Below are 16,544 nucleotides of genomic sequence, written 5' to 3'. Positions count from 1 at the left end.
AGTAATCAAACATGGTAATGGTACCACTATCTAAAAGAGCCCCTTTGACATGAATGAGTCTTGTTGTCATCAATGACAATGCTAACTATAACATCAACCCTTAAGGAATTGAAAAATATGGACATAATGAATATGGATGTAATTCATGTAAAATTATTAATATATGAGCTAATGATAGAGAAGGAAAAAAAAGAGAATCACAGAAACAACATTGCATGTAGCCAAAAAAGGGAAAAAGCTTGAAAATCAAGAACACCAAATTTTATTAAGAAGAAACCAAATTTGTCAAAAAACGCAAAAAAAAAGCAATAAGAAAGTTAAAAGCTAAGCATCCTTTCAAGTGTTTTGAATGTATAAGAATAGGTCATTACACTTCCAAATTTACTTACGAAAAATTGAATGATAGAGATGGCCAACAAAGGTTGAAATCTAAGAGTCAATGAAATCAGCATGTTAATAGGAAGAAGAACTTCCCGTCAAAAGAAGAAAACAATTATGAAAGCAATTAAAGTTTGTTTGATGATGAACGAGGGGAATATTGTTCTTCGTCAAAGTAGAAGTTCACCTAAAGCAGAAATACATTGTGAATGAGAACATAAAAGTGCATTGAAATAAATAAAAGCTCATTTAAGAGGGAAGGTCAACTAATGCAACAAGTCCAAAAGAAATATCTAAACTAAGAAAACATTCTTTCTCTCAAAGCTGAGCTAGAAGAAGCTAAAAGGATAAAGGATTTTTTGTAGGAATAGCTAAATGAGAAAGAACAAATTCGTGAAAGGCTAGAAGAGGAAGTTTAGATTTTGAAAGATGAATTGAAAAAGATCAAGCACAACCTAAAGATTCATAGAGATGACGAAGCTATGGATCATATTCTCAACGTGTAAATATATCCTCTCACCTAAAGCGATCTTAGTTATTGAAAGAGTTGCAATACATTCAATAATAAAGCTCTTCCAAGCACATTAAATGAAGATTATACCAAGAATCTTGATTAGAAATCCATTGCATCCAAAAACAATGAATATGGTAATAATATTATGCATCAACCCAAGAATGCTCATTTCAACATCGATAATGATTCTCTAAATGATCGTGGGATTGACTAGGGTACATCTAATCCACAAAAAGGAAGGAACTAGAATAAAATATTGGAACTCCCCATGATAGAAAATATTCACAATAATTAGAATTCCATAGATGGATGAGGCTATTCCAATTACGAACTTTAGAAGATCAAGATCATCATATACCTCCACATATCAAAATAAGTTCTCTCGTCCTTTTTTTTCATGCCCAAAATTTTTCCACAAATCATAAGATTATAGAACCAAATACCTAGAAAAATAGGTATGGGTGAGATGAAAAATATAAGATTATGATATGATCTATTACAAAGGATACAACCAAATACCTAGAAAAATAGATATGGGTGAGATGAAAAATAGAGAATATGGGTAATTACCACAAATTTTGAAGATCAATGTTGTGTTATGTCACAATGAAGGACACACAAGATGTGAGTATAGAATCAACATGAGATGGAATGAGAGAGAGGGAATCCCTGCTAATATGAGAATTAACTCTATGGGACAAATAATGAGATGGGAAGTACCAAGTATGGATCTAATGGCTTAGATATAACCCCTTGTTGAAGACTTCTTCAATATTATAACTACTTGAATTGGAACTTGAATAATCAACGTAGGCAAAATTATCACTTTGATATGAAGACAATAGTATGCTAACACAAAAATTAATCACCAATGATAGGTGGAGATCCCATTTGCACATAGTTGGAAAATGTGGATTGATGATGATATATTATATGAAAAAGTACAACATTGATGAAAATAAGAAAGAAGAGTAACACTATAATATAACAATAGTGTAAGGATTGATGAAAATGTATATTAGTAGATGGCCGCAGTGTAATAGCTTGACCTATTTCTTTCCCTCATTAAGTAAAAAGTCAAATAGGTCTAAATTTTGTTGATTTTTTTGTGATGATATGATGTCCTAATGAGCCTCTGGATTCTATGACTGAATATTCGTCATTGAGACCTTTTCAGTATTATATCTTAATCTACAAAACTCCTACTAAATGAGAAGTTGTGGTCATTTGAAAATCAGCATTGGGAAATGAACCTAAACTATAGGTAAAAATCAACAATCACCAAATGTGTTAAACAATTTGAATATTCAAGGATGATCCATGGTTTACTGATCGAATCTACAACAGATAGTGGCCAAACTTGTATATGGTTTAACATAGTTAAATGTTTAGCATCTCTGTACATATTAGATGGATCAAATAATTGAAAAAATATTTTAAAAACAAAGGATGTGTCAAGTTTTATGAAATTTAACCTTCCATCTTGATCCCATCTCATAGTGACACCAGGAAACTATTTATTGGATCACATGCAAGTGATGTATCCCTCCTATACAATCATCTATGAGGTCACAACAAAGGGGAACTGGTATAATTTGATTGGTCAAAGGAGATGACATAATAATAAGGATGATGTATCATTGACAGGGATTAACATGTCATGGAGATGATGTCAGTAGGATGATGTGGCACCTTAAATGAACACCACATAATTGGTAGAAATTGTATTTTTTGACTAAGCAATCACTCAAAAATAGGTAACACATGGCACCCGTCATGGGCTACCACATGGCATGATGAAACCATGATAATCTCATCATGATAATGAACGTTCACATGTAGGGACAAGGTCACATGAAAACAAATTATGTGATCATATTGTTAACACCTTAGCTTTGAGAGCCATGATGTATGACAAGGTAATATACTATGGTCAGATTCGTTGAAGGGATAAGCACGATCTGGTTTTCACATTGGTTGTTGGGTCCCTTTAATACTAGTGATTACCCCATTACTATTGTAGTTATACCCCTTATTTATATTGTTGTGCCCCTATTACCCCCATATTGTTATTTCTGTGCCCCATAGAATCCCTCTATTGTTATTTTTGTGGCTTTATATTATTATTGTTATGTCAGCTGGATTATATTGTGACTCCTTAGACTCCTATATATAGAAAGGAGGTTTTGTCATTTGTATCATCCAAGAATTGTTCATTTATGTAATGTAAAGGAGGTTTCCCCCTCGAAGAGGTTGAATTCTAAGGCGTTGATCTATCTTTTCTATCTTTTCTTGAGCTGGTTTCATAACATTTGGTATCAGAACTTTGGATTCTAGGGTTTCGCTGCTCCAAACAGGTCATCGTGGAATTTTCGCTATAACTTTTTTTCCTGGGAAATTTCAGAAGTTGCAAAAAAAACCCATTTGAAAAGAAATCACGTTGAACCTTAGGTCTGAATTTCAGAGCTTTTCGCGCAATATTTGCAGAGATATGATCTGAGGAAGTTGGTCTTTTTGCAGACTCCTGAATTACATTCAAAACAGGCGACTTGGGGAAAATCGTCATAACTTTCTCTCTGGGGATCGGATTGAAATTTCGTAAGAAGGTACAAAAACAGAACGGACTTTAGTTTCTTGCTGTGTGTTTCAGATTCAATGGTTGAAACAGTGACTCGTGGCACGCCGTACAAGTTCGCTCTACTGAACCAGTGTAAAAGCAAGTCACTGTTGGAGATTTCACATAACTCTTCCTTGGAGAATCCAATTTGGCTTAGACTTGTGGCATTGGAAAGAGGACACAAAAGTATACTACAGGTACCAATTTCAGAACTGGATGATCCGAAATTATAGAGATACATCAGATTCAATATCAGACTTCTATAAAGTGAAAAAAGGTGTGTAGTTTTTTTTTTAATTTTTGTGTAAGCTTGGTTTAACGGAATTCAAAGGGCATAGTAAAGCATTATAATTGGTAACTGATGCCCCGAGGAAAGAAAATGCAAACACCTAGTAAGGAATGTGAAAGCTCTAGCATGACTCATGAAGAAGAGGAAGAAATGCTACATGATATACCAAAATTACAAGAACAAGTGCAACAAATGTCACGCTCACAAAAGCTAACAGAAGCTAAGATAAGTGGCATGGAATGTAAGGTAAATGGTGTGGAATCTAAGAAAAAGGGAATGGAAGCTAAGATGGATGATTTGAAGATAGATTTGAAGACAGACATGGAAGAATTGAAGAATTTGCTACAAGAAAGGGTCGCTAATGGTGAAAAGGTAGTAAAGGAAACTCATGATGAGAACAAAAGAAATGTTAATCATGATTCCATAGATGCTAATGTTGGATCGAAGAACCACCATATTCTAAAAATCGATATGAGGGAGTTTGATGGCAAGGATCCTGCCACATGGATATTACAGTGGAGCAATTCTTCGATCTCAATAATGTGCAAAACGCACAAAAGGTACGTATGGCAACTGTATATTTGGAACCAAATCAGTTTGTATGGTATCAATGGCTTTGCTCTCGTAAACAATTTATCACTTGGGCAATTTTTACGGAAGAATTGATAGCACATTATGAAGATACAAAAAGCAACACTTTTTTTAGCCAATTGATAAGTCTCAAACAAAAGGGTTCAGTAATGGAGCACATTGAGGAGTTCCAAAAATTGAACATAAGGGTAAAAGATATTCTAGAGGAGCATAGGATTGATGTGTTCATAGGGTCTTTAAAGGATAATATCCAACATGATGTTCGCCTTTGGGAACCTGATTCATTAGAAAAGGCATTCAGGTTAGCAAGAAAAATGGAAAGCAAAATTATGGCAACCAGGAAGCATACCACTCACAACTATAAAGACGGAAGTGTTGTTTCCCCTAGTCTTCCACAACCTATAAGGTTGACACCACAAAAATTGGAAGAAAAAAGAGCAAAAGGCTTTGTTACAGTTGTGATAGCAAATACACTAAAGGTCATAAGTGTGCTGAGAAGAAATTATTCTACATAGATTGTGAAGAGGAAGAAGAAAAGGAGCAAGAAAGGTCAAAAGAAGAAGATATACTCCAGGAACAAAGCCTAGATGAAGAACAAATAAATCCGACCATATCTTGTAATGCATTGGAGGGAATTACCACTCCTCAAACCATCAAGATAGAAGGACAAATCAAGAAGAAAAAGGTAATAGTGTTGATTGATTCAGGAAGCACCCACAATTTTATTCATTGTAGGGTAGCAAAAGAATTGAATTGCTTCCTATATCCAGCACCAGAGTGTCAAGTGATGATTGCAAATGGAGGAACAATAAATTGCTCTGGAAAGTGCCATAATATCAAGCTATCCATGGGAGAATATGTATTGACTAGCCCAATGCTTTCCATTCCAATGGGAGGTGTTGATGTTGTACTAGGAGTCCAATGGCTACAATCCTTGGGTACAATAGCTTTTAATTTTCAAGAACTTTTCATCAAATTTTCTACTGAAGGAAAGGAAGTTGAATTAAGGGGTATTGCAGGGAAACCAGGAAAGATAATCAACTCTAATGGCATGACAAAGCTTCTAAAAAAGGAGCAAAGAGGTGTAATTGCACAATTATGTTCGCTAGATGTTTCCACATTGGAATCATCTATTTCTCCAGATCTCCAAAAAGTCCTGGACAATCATTCCAAGGTATTTGAGACTCCAAAAGGTCTCCCACCTATGCGTGATCATGATCATGCTATTCATCTGATTCCAGGAAGTGTTCCTCCAAACATCAGGCCGTACAGATATCCCTATGTCCAAAAAAGTGAAATTGAAAGTATGGTTGCAGAAATGCTAGAGGCTGGTATAATTCAACCGAGTCAAAGTTCTTTCTCAGCTCCAGTAGTATTGGTGCACAAGAAGGATGGATCATGGCGCATGTGTCCGGATTATAGGGAGCTCAACAAGCTCACTATTAAAGATAAGTTCCCCATTCCTGTTATTGATGAATTACTGGATGAATTGCATGGATCAATTTACTTCACCAAGTTGGATCTTCATTCGGGATATCATCAAATCAGAATGAAGATTGAAGACATTCCGAAAATGGAATTTAGAACTCATGAGGGTCATTATGAATTTTTGGTCATGCCTTTTGGCCTTACCAATGCACCTTCAACATTTCAAGGTTTGATGAATTCAATTTTCAAACCATTCCTTAGAAAATTTGTGTTAGTATTTTTTGATGATATACTAATCTACAGCAAGTCTTGGAAGGATCATGTTGAACATGTTGACAGGGTGCTACAACTATTGGAGGAGAAACAATTATATGCAAAAAGATCCAAATGTTTCTTTGGAGTCCAGGAGGTGGAATATTTGGGTCATATTGTATCTCATGAAGGAGTTAAGGTAGACCCTAGCAAAATTAAAGCCATTAAGGAATGGAAAATCCCCACATCCATAAAGCATCTGCGAGGATTTCTTGGGTTGACAGGGTATTATCGCAAGTTTGTTAAGAATTATGGGAGAATAGCAGCACCTCTAACAACATTATTGAAGAAAGATTCATTTTCATGGACTCTGGAAGCAACAAAGGCCTTTGAACATCTTAAAGAGGCAATGTGCCAAGCACCGGTCTTAGCTACACCGGACTTCACAAAAACCTTTATTGTGGAATGTGATGCTTCAGGAAATGGAATTGGTGTTGTTCTAATGCAAGATGAAAGACCCATTGCTTTTGAAAGTCGTCCAATCAAGGGAAAGTTTTTAAGCAAAGCTATTTATGAGAAGGAAATGTTGGCAATACTCCATGCACTTAAGAAATGGCGACCCTACCTAATGGGAAGACACTTCAAGGTAAAAACGGATCATGATAGCCTTAAATACTTTTTAGAACAAAGATTATCCTCTGAAGAGAAACAAAAGTGGGTCACAAAGATGTTGGGTTATGACTTTGAAATCATCTACAAAAAAGGGAAGCAAAATGTGGTGGCAGATGCACTCTCAAGAAAGGATGAGGATGTGGAAGCATTGTTGTGTGCCATTTCTATTATCCAACCAGATTGGATAAACGAAGCAAGGGAGGAATGGAAGAATGACGAAGAAGTGTGGGCACTTATTCAAAAGCTACAACAAGATTCCAGTACTTCTGATACATTTAGCTGGCAAAATGATTCGTTATGGTACAAAGATCGCTTATACCTCTGTAAGAATTCCCAGCTAAAACAAAAGATTCTTATGGAATTGCACACTTCTCCCTTAGGAGGGCACTCAGGATTTTTAAAAACTTACCACAGGGTTAAGAAGGAATTTTTTTGGGATGGCCTTAAATCAGATATTCAAAAGTTTGTGGCGGAATGTTTGGTTTGCCAGCAAAATAAAGTTGAAACAATTAAGACACCTGGTCTATTACAACCTTTATCCATTCCAAGCCAATGTTGGGAGGAGGTTTCAATGGATTTTATCACAGGTTTACCCAAGTCTGAGGGAAAGAGTGTCATCATGGTGGTAGTTGACAGACTTACCAAGTATGCACACTTTTGTGCATTATCACATCCATTTAAAGCCAGTACAATTTCTACTGCATTTATGGAAACAGTTCAAAAGCTACATGGAAACCCAAAGATTATTGTAAGTGACAGAGATCCCATTTTCACTGGAAATTTTTGGACAGAATTATTTTCTTGTCTTGGTACTCAGTTAGCTCATAGCTCATCTTATCATCCTCAATCTGATGGGAAAACTGAGATAGTAAACAAATTTTTGGAAGGATATCTTCGTTGCTTTGTATCTGATAAACAAACACAATGGGTCAAATGGTTGCCTCTGGCTGAATGGTGGTATAACACTTCCTTCCATACAACAACAAAAATGACCCCATTTATGGCACTTTATGGGTATCAACCACCATCCATCACATCATATTTAAGAGAAAATTCTAAGGTTCAGGTAGTGGAACATCACATCAAACATCAACAACAAGTCCTCCAACTCTTAAAGGATAACCTCGTGTTGGCACAAAATAGAATGAAACAACAGGCAGATCAACATCGCAGTGAAAGAAGTTTTGATGTAGGTGATTGGGTATTCCTACGGCTACAACCATATAAGCAAATGTCCCTAAAGCAAGCTAAGAAGGATAATAAATTATCACCAAAGTATTATGGTCCGTACAAGGTGTTGCAAAAGATTGGTACTATGGCATACAAATTGGAGCTTCCTGCAGCTTCTCGATTGCACCCAGTTTTCCATGTTTCATGTTTAAAGAAGGTTATAGGTGACAAGCTCCCGATTCAAACAATATTTCCAGAACTTGACGAGGAAGGAAAAATTATATTGGAACCCGAAGCAGTCACAGAAACAAGAACTCGACAGCTACGAAATCGATCAATTTCAGAGTATCTTATCAAGTGGAAGAACTTATCCGCTGAAGATTCCACATGGGAGGATGAGAATTTTATGTAGAAGTATCTAGAACTACTCAAGCATTGAGGACAACACTTTTTTGAAGGAGAGGGGCATGTTGGGTCCCTATAATACTAGTGATTACCCCATTACTATTGTAGTTATACCCCTTATTTATATTGTTGTGCCCCTATTACCCCCATATTGTTATTTCTGTGCCCCATAGAATCCCTCTATTGTTATTTTTGTGGCTTTATATTATTATTGTTAGGTCGGATGGATTATATTGTGACTCCTTAGACTCCTATATATAGAAAGGAGGTTTTGTCATTTGAATCATCCAAGAATTGTTCATTTATGTAATGTAAAGGAGGTTGCCACCTCGAAGAGGCTGAATTTTAAGGCGTTGATCTATCTTTTCTATCTTTTCTTGAGCTGGTTTCATAACATTGGTGATATAGTTCTCATAACTAATTTAAATTCCTTGTTTGGTGGCATGATCGATGGGCCTCATTTAGCCCTCGTACAAACTAGGAACTCATGATGGTGTATATATATATATATATATGTACATGTTTGTGTCTCCATAGAACTATTGTGAGAAATTGAAACAAGCACAAAATATAATACTTCTAATCTCAGCGGTTGACATGATTGCTTCCATGTCTCTATTGAAGTTTGGTTGTAGTTTCGAACCCTGTGGTGATAGTTTCACAATACGTCACATTATGAAGGGTTAACCCATTTTACATGACATGATTTGGTTTTTTCTCAAGGTGCACAATATGATGTGGAGTTTGAACGAGCATTGACATGACGAAATATCTATTTGTGTGACCACAATATGAGCTAAGACACATTAGATTTTCATTTTTTGTATGATCACAAACATTGTATCTAGACCTCAGATATCAGACTGAGATCGACGCTCTCCCCTTCAGAGTCAGTTAACCCATTAAAAAATATTTTTGGAACAATGAGATAATGAGAAATAAACCAAAGTGGAATCGGAAATGAACTTAGGTCACATAATAGAGGTCACAAATTCAAATCTGGTCACTGAGACTGTTAGAATTTCATTTTTATTTTTCCCTACCAATGTACAATTTGTTAAACAATTATGAGGTCAAAAAGTACCTCTATGTAAAATTGTTTCTATAAAATTCTTGTTTCATAGAATGCACCCAGAAAGGGCCATTATGTAGAACACTTAATTTAATTTTTTATGTTATATGGTTTGGGGGGGGGGGGGGTTTGCGCTCATTTCAAAGGCATATTTGATTTTGGAAGAAGCACGATGATCAGGGTTTAGTATCAAACATTTTTGAAGTTATTAAAATCCTTTAAGATATAAATTTAATGTCAAGAATATATGTTATGTGTTTTTGCGGCTTATGAGTAGCTTGTAGTAAATGTGGTGTATATGGTCAAAGTGATTACATCTACTCACACCATCACCAATATAACCAATCTACTTAATCCATATAAAAAAGGATTTGGCCCTTGAACATTTTCTATGCCAAACAATATAACATACCCATACCTTTCTTTGCATCGTTAAAAGTGGAATTCTCTTTTCCACTTACCAATATTAAACTAGAGCCCAAGAAAATTATGTGAACTATATATGGTTGGCATCGCTACAATATTCTCCATCAATTCCTTGAAAATTAGTATTCCACCATTTGTTGATTCACCACTCCATCAACATTTCCCAATTAAAAATTTCATCCTCTAAACTGTGCAATACGAAGCGTGCCAAAAGGATATTTGAAAAGTGAAGCATAGTACTCTAAAAGTAGAATAAATTGCACTCCCAATATGAAATGATTTGGTAGCATATATTTCTAATCAACTATGGATTTTCTACATAATAATATTGTACCATTGTTCACTGTAGGATAACTTCTTAGTGAACTATGAAATTTTTGTACAACAATTTCAAGGAAGATGAAACAACTCGAATCTTTTCCAAACCGATCGTCCATGGCCCCTCGCTTGCTTCTCCACACAGTAAATGGTTTCCAATTCCTTTCTTCATGGAGATTTAGAATACTAACTTCAATTTAACAATAATAGAGCCAATATAAAATGGTTTTGACTATATTCAAAATATGGTACTTTGTTTCACTCTAAAAACACTCAAATTGTTGTAAAAACCATGCATTTGTTTCCCAAAAACATAGTGAAAATTCCTCTAGAGGGTTTTGAAACCATTAAAACAAAATACAAAAGGTAAATGAATAATCACATATAAATTAAAGCTACAATGTTCAATTTTTCAATGTAAATCAGTTGATCAAGCTACAAAATCTCAAATCGATCAAGAAACAAAGGAATAAAATAGTAAATAATAATGCTTCACAAGCAAGGATAATTTTAGGGTCGAATGTTCGCCCTTTGGGGAAATTAAGGGGTTTTCCACCTTATTTTAAGGGAGAGGGTAAAAAAGGTAAATTTAGCCCTTGAAATTAGGATTTACAACCTTCCATTCGCCCATTTTCAAGAATAGGTTTTATTTAAGTGAATCCATTCGCCCATTTTCAAGAATAGGTTTTATTTAAGTGAATCCTATGGGAAAAATACCATATTTATAGAAGAGGTATGGTAAATTAATAAAAATATAAATAAATGAGAGGTATGGTAAATAAATAAAAATATAAATAAACTAGAAGTATCGTAAATAAATAAAACCTCTTTTTATATTTAGTCCATAACCCTCGTTCTATTTATGAAGGCTCAAGAAAGAGGTTTTATTTAAGTGAATCCTATGGGCCAAATACCATATTTGTAAAAGAGGTATGGTAAATTAATAAAAATATAAATAAACGAGAGGTATGGTAAAAAAATAAAACATTTTTTTATATTTACTCCATAAGTCACCTTATATTTACGAACACTCAAAAATGGGTTATATTTAGGTGAAACCTATGGCCAAAATATACCATGGACTAGATTGTTATTAATACCATGCAAAAAACCATTATTAACCCTAATATTAGAATTAATAAAAATAAAAATGGCACATGGTATTGACCCATGGTATTCACCAAAACGGCACATGGTATTGACCCATGGTATTCACCTGGAATGTAGCCTATTTAAATGGGGGAATTAAACGAACATGTAGCCTATGCTAAGATTCACTAGGACTTTACAAAGTTTTATTATTTAGTGAAAGACTCGCCAAGATCTTACAAGATTTTATAATTGAGTAAAATATCGCCATGCCTGGTGAGAGATTCGCCAAAAAATTATATATACATATTATATTATTGATAAAATCGCCTTCCATTTTTCCTATATACCATGGAGATTCGCCCATTTATTATATTTATAAATTTAGGGGGGTTCCTAAAATTTTCCCTGATCACAAGCCAAAATTGATCTAGTGTAACCATGATGTTTCAATTCATTTAACAATCACATAACTTACAACCAAATTGTTATTTATTACGCCATTCAAACAAAAATACATATTGGTTCACAAAATTGGAAAGTACATGAATCTACAACACTTTATAGCTATAGTTAGATAGAGAAACAATGAGTTCCTCCCTTATCCTCTCTCTCCTCCCTTCCCCTCTTCTTCTCCTTACCTCAGGAGCTTCCCAAACACTATTTTGTTATTGTTTCCCAAAAGTAATTGACCATGACAACCAAGAGTCACAAAAACGTGAATCATTTCTCATCCTCCACAAAATAAGGGTAACTAAAAACTATTTTTCACATTAGAAAATTACACCTCCAACTGATTCTAAAAAAAACTTACTCTTAAATTAAACAATTAAAAGTTCTTAACAATATTTTCCCCAACTTTTCCATATGACCATCCCATCATATTGGTATGCTCTTATCCATTCTTCATTAAATTTCTTACTCGTCCTATGCACTTGCATCAGACACACAACGTGAAAAAGATTCACGGTCTCTTGGACATTTGTTTATGAAGTGAATCTTCCTCGATCCCAAACTTTATGTCATAGTTTCTCATTCTCCTTGCCTTTTCATAACTCTATTGTTTCTTTCCTCATCCTTCCAGCTTCCATATTTTATGTTGTAGTTTTCCTCCTTTTCTGCTGATGAAAATGTTCTCTACCATTTGCAATATTTTGTTATTTAACCCCCTTTTACCTGCATACTTATTCTGTTGAGGCTTCTCCAACATTTGCTTCCTCATTCTCTCTATTTCCATACCTAGTTCATCCATCTCCTTACAAATATTTCCCATTTGTAATTGGATATTTCCTTGTATAATAATTTCAATATTGTTCTCTTCTTCCTCTTCAACACACATCTCTCCATAGATAAGACATTCCAATGTGTTATTCCTTGATTTCTCACAATGAAAACATTGTTTTCTCCTTCAGAATTTTCCACTCTAACTTCATCATTCATTTCAGCAATACTGTGTTGCATGAGGTCTTGATATTTCTAAGAAAAAAAAATCTTGTTTTTTCCCACTATTTGTTGCATTCCTTCCTCTCCTATACCAATATTATGTGGTACTTTACTCAGCTTCTAGTATTTATCTAAGCCTAAAAACTCCCAATGGTATTTAGCACTTGTGTCCTTGTGTAGCCATATTTCAAAAAATCCCATTTTTTCCTCAAGATCTTTGAAAATCAGGTTTGAATTCTCAACCTATGAATCTCTCAATAGCCTACACTAACATTTTTGTAGAAAATTTTCTTGCAAGAAGATTTCTTCATAAAATTTAGTAGGTATTACGCATGAACGCTTTTCTTCATTTGTCCTTTGGTTTTATACAGAAGTCAATTCCAATTTATTTTTTCCTAAAATAGATTGTTGCAAATATCTCCTAGAAATTATCGTTTGTACGTTGTCATCAAGACACATAGCCTTTGAAATGGAAATAAAATTTTGGTCATTCTCCTTCACCCTTGTGACATTATTCAATTGTTTTCTTTCTTTTTGGATTGTGCAACTTGCAAACACAAATAATTTGTCAGTTTCAAAACCACAAGGCCTTGTAGCCTCATTTTATGTATCTTGCATCATTTCTTCATGTTGATCTTCATTCTCCAATTAATTTGTGAGAGTACTAGCGAGTCCCACATCAACATCTTCTTCATCGCTATCGTCTTCTCCATGGATGGATCATTTTTCCAATGTACAATTTCACATTGTCTACCTCTCACTTTCTCCAAGCATCCTTAACCAATATTTGATTTCATACCTCATCCATATTCTTTGATTTCATGCATGCAACTTCTTAACCAGCCATTTCACTCTTTTTCGAACATAAACTCCAAACCTCAATTCTTTCATCACTTTTTCCAGCCACTGCTTCATTTTCTCTTGTAGATGCTTGTTTGTTTTGTTGAACTATTCCTTTAGCGCAGCTATATCCTTCTCCCTTTATACATCACTCATTTTTTTTCAAATGTATCATCCTCCTTCCTTCTTTGAGGGTAAATGTTTTCTGAACCCATCATATGACTACAAACAGCCACATTTTCCTTCTTATTCTTCTCCTATGAACTCTCCTTGTTTATCTATGAGATGAAACCAAGCTTTTACTTTGTAGGAAACAATGTACCTACTACCAATACCTCAACAAGCTTCTTCTTGAGATGGCCTTCGGGTATTGTTTATTCCTTATATGGAACCTTCTCTTGTCAATTCTACCCACAACACCTGTGGAACTTCCCTCTGATGACTTCTACCAAGCTAGTACTTGTCGGAACTTTTCCTTCTTTTGGTTCTCTAGAAGAGAACCTTTTCGCGTTCATCTATAGCACACATTCTTCTTAGCTTCAAAGATTTTAACCTGTTACAATTTCACCTACTCATCCTCTCTTAGGAGAATTTAACTTCTTTGCTATCCTCTCTCTTTCTTCACCAATCAATATTGTTGTTGGGTTCTGTCACAATCCTCGTTTATTTTAAGAGCATGATTTCTCCCTCTTCTCTTTTATATCATTTTTGGTTGTCTAACTAGTGTCACTTCTTTCTGCTAATGTTTTCTTCAACCTCACTGTCCAAATCTCTGTTGAATAGACATTGTTGTTGTTGCAATATAAAATCCTTTAACTTAGAAATTTTTATATTCATGTCTATCTTCAATACAAATCTCACCTACTTCATGCCAAAGTAGATTTCCTTTCATAAAATTCAATTGTTTCCTTAAAACTTTAGAACTTCAACCATGCAATTTCTAGGTTCACAATTAAAAAAAAATTGAAAACAAAACCAAATTTATGTCAATAAAAATTTCTAATTATGATTCTTCTCCATTCTTCTGAATCTTGTTTCTAAACTTTGTTTGTTGTCAAATTTTTTCGCTTTGTACCACTTGATGTCACCTACTCACACTAATGCCAATTTTACCAATATAGTTAATGCATATAACAATTAATTCATCACTTTAACATTTTCAATGCTAAACTGTATAAAATAGATATACCTTTCTCTACATTGTTATAAGGGGAATTCTCTTTTCCACTTAGCAATATTAATGAAAATCCCAAGACAATTATGCAAATTATATGTTTTGGGGGCATCTACAACTTTCTCCAATAATTCCTTATGCATTGGTATTCTGCCATTTTTTCATTCACCAGTCCATCAATAGGTCCTCATTAACAATTTCATCCTCTATATTAGGCAATATGAATGAGAGAAAAGGAAATTTAAAAACTAAAATTCAGTCCTCCAAAAATAAAAATAGAAATCCACCATCGTTATGAAATGATTTGGTAGCGTTTGTTTCTAGTCAACTATGAAGTTGCTACAGAATAATCTCATAGCATTGTTCGCTACAAGAGAATTTTACACTCCACCATTAAGTTTTTGTACAATAATTTCAAGGAAGATGAAACGAAATGACTCTTTTCTGAATCGACACTCCATGACTCGTGCCTTTCTTCTCAACACAATAAATGATTTCCCGCCTTTCTTCATCGACATTTTCACTGCTAACTCAAATTTAACAGGCAAAATAACAATGTAAAGGGTTTTAACCATATTCAAAATATGGTACTATGTTTGATTGTAACAATGATCAAATTTTTATAAAAACCATACATTTTCGGCCCCAGAACACAATGAGAATTCCTCCATGCATTTTTCAAACCATCACAACAATATAAAAAAGATAAATGAACAATCACACAATGGTTGAAGCTACAATGTTCATATTTTTAATGTAAATCAGTTCAACAAGTTACAAACTCTCAAATTGATCAACGCACACATGAATAAAATTGCAAATAATAATGGTTCACAAGCATAAATTGATTCAGTGTAACCACATAGTTTCAATTCATTTAATAATCAACTTCTAGTCCAATTATTATTAATTACACCATTCATATAGAAATACCTTCCAATTTAGAGGAATTGGAAAGAATAGGTGTCTACAAAACTTTAGAACTGTAGTTACACAAAGAAACAACGAGTTCCTCTCTTCTCCTCTCTCTCCTCTCTTTGTGTCTTCTTCTCCTCACCTCAAGAAATTTCCAAACACTACTTTACTACTCTTTCCCAAAATAGGTTAACTGTGACAACCAAGAGTCACAAAAATATTAATCATTTCCCCTTCTCCACAAAATAAGGGAAACTAAAAACTATTTTTTACATTAGAAAATAACTCCTCCAACTTATTCTAAAAAAACAAAAGTCACTCTCAAATTAAAAATTTAAAATTTCTTAAGAAAATTTTCCCTAGCTTTACCATGTGACCATTCCATGGCATTGGTAACCTCTAGTTAGTCCTCCAAATTTTGTGATTGACCTATGCACCTGCATCACAAAGCAAGTTTAAGGAAAAACATTATGTGATTAAATTGAAGAATATGTTTTAATAGGGTATGGAAAAGGTATGACAGGTTAATAACAAATTTATAACAATAATAATATGATTAATTTGAATATTTATATTGGTTGAAGCACGTGTAGATCTTGCTTGAAATATTGTGAAAAGTGATTCACATATAGTTAAAGAAGGAGGTCAGTTCCTCTAGAGAGGTTGGCATCGTAATCAATTTTAAGCCTACAACAAGTTTAATATTTCTCATATATATGTTGGTGGCTTAGTCATGTAGTAGCATATTGCAAGTGGTTGCTTGCTAATTTTTCAAGGTTGGTGCCTTAATATAGTGGTAGCCTACCACAAGTGGTTTCTTCCACATCTTGTTGGTGGGTAACTCTAGCAGGCCAGTCCCTGCAAATCTATGTAATCAATTAAAGAAGAATAATAAATATATTTGTTTTTTTCTCCCATAAGCGTTTCCATGTAAAAGCTTTTGTCCTCTCG

The sequence above is a fragment of the Pinus tabuliformis genome, chromosome X (assembly GCF_031772625.1).
Source record: "Pinus tabuliformis cultivar Carrire ecotype Pingquan chromosome X, CPIR1, whole genome shotgun sequence".
NCBI classification, from domain to species: Eukaryota; Viridiplantae; Streptophyta; class Pinopsida; order Pinales; family Pinaceae; genus Pinus; species Pinus tabuliformis.
This window is presented reverse-complemented; position numbering follows the sequence as displayed.